Consider the following 1,913-nt stretch of genomic DNA (forward strand, 5'->3'; position numbering starts at 1 on the left):
ATATCGTTTCATATGTTCACAGTGTTTGAATTTTATTGGTTAATAATGTTAACAATCCAGGAAATTTTTCACATCAAGGTTTGGGTTTCTGCTTTCTGATAATAGTGAAATTCTAGCAATCCTGGAGCTTTCATTTCTGCCTGGTAATGTCTGGGACTGAGAAGTAGCTGCCCACTTTTGACAAGCTATGTTAGTCGGCTCAGGCTGCCGTAACAAAATATCACACACTGGGTGGCTTAAACAACAGAAATTTATTTCTCACAGTTTTGGAGGCTAGAAAGTCCAAGTCAAGGTTCTGGCAAGGTAGGTTTTATTCTGAAGCCTCTTATCTTGGCTTGCAGGTGGCCATCACCTTGCTGTGTTCTCATATGACCTCTCCTTTGTGCACTCTCAAAGGTAGAAAGGGAGACAGAGAGAGAGACTGAGAGAGAGTGAGTTATCTAGTGTCTCATTTTATAAGGTTGCCCATCTTATCAGAGTAAGGCCTCACCTTTATGAACTCATTTAACCTATCTCCAAATACAGTCACATTGGGAGTTAGGGCTTCAATATATGGATTTGGAATGGGAGGAACACAATGTATTCTACAGCACAAGGCATGTCCCCTCCAGTTGCCATAGCGTCCATCACTCCTTACTGTCTTAACACTGACTACAGTCAGTTCCCATTCATTGTAACACATGGGCTGCTGTATTTCTTTTTTGTTAGAAATTTCTTTATTATTACTTATTAAACACCAGCTTAATACTGCAGAAAATTTCACATCACCCTTGATAACCCACTTTCTTTTCTCCTACCCGAATTCTTGATTAAGAGTTTTTCAAGTAAAGGCATGCTCTTCTCTCTTCTGTATAAAACTTTATGAAATAAAAACAAAAGATTGTGTATATCTTGCCGGAAAATGCTGCCCAGGCTTCTGGAGAGGGTGGCTGCCCAAGCTCCCTTCACTGTCCAGGTCCTGAAAGACTCTTGTTCGTGAAATGTCTCCTCACAAAGCAAGTCCACCACTTGCTGAGTTTATCATTCTGAGGATTGAAAACTTTCTCACAAAGTCTCAGTCCAGTCTCTTGCCTTAGCTGTTGTAAATAGGCTGTCATCACTTCATCTTCCTGTTTTTTTGCAGGTTTGGCATAAATCGCATCAAGTGGAAAACCAGGCTCTCCAGGAATGGGAAAATTAGTGATTCCCAGTGTATACATTTCTTTCTCACCTTGGCTTTTGGATTGCACTTTTGGAGTTTCTTTAGACACTCAGAAATGTAGAGAGTTATATATATCAAGGTCCTATCAGCTTCATTCTTAATTTCTTAGTTCTTGAAGAAGACATTGGCCTTGAAGTAATAGATGGCTTCATCCACAATATCTGTATCTTTTGTCTCTCTGGGGGCAGGTCGTTTGAATTGACTTCTGATAGGTAACAGTGCCATGTTTCCAATGAGTTTATTGTCAGAATTCATGAGAGAAGAGTGGTAAACCGGCATCTTGGCGGCACCTGGGTTTCAACCCAGAGGAGCAGGATTGAATTACAGCGGTGCGCTCCCAGTCTGGCAGTGGGTTGGGCTGCTGTATTTCTTATAACAAAAACCAGAGGCAGCCCAGGGGCGGTGGCTCAAGTCTGTAACCCCAACACTTTGGGAGGCCAAGGTGGGAGAATTGCTGGAGTCCATGAGTTCAAGACCAGCCTAGGCAACAAGTAAAACCCCGTCTCAAAAAAAAAATTAACAAACAAATAAAAAGAAGAAATTAGTCACTATTATGTCTATGGCTCTATCAAAAAGTTAGAAAATTCAAGAGAACCTATAATAGCCATGAGTTTCAAACAAAATGGGGGATACATATTTAGTGGAAGTAAATATTTTTATGTATATATTCAAACAGAATGTGGCTTTTGCAAAGAATAAGACTTTAGGTGCC

General features: G+C 40.5%; 1 pseudogene; it reads right to left on the reverse strand.

Annotated features, from left to right (window-relative positions):
* Window positions 1-719: 719 nt before the first annotated feature.
* On the reverse strand, window positions 720-1,613 carry LOC116558235 (annotated as a pseudogene).
* Between the last annotated feature and the right edge of the window lie 300 nt (window positions 1,614-1,913).

Source organism: Sapajus apella, unplaced genomic scaffold (assembly GCF_009761245.1).
Source record: "Sapajus apella isolate SASKATOON/1434 unplaced genomic scaffold, GSC_monkey_1.0 scaffold21, whole genome shotgun sequence".
Classification (NCBI taxonomy): Eukaryota; Metazoa; Chordata; class Mammalia; order Primates; family Cebidae; genus Sapajus; species Sapajus apella.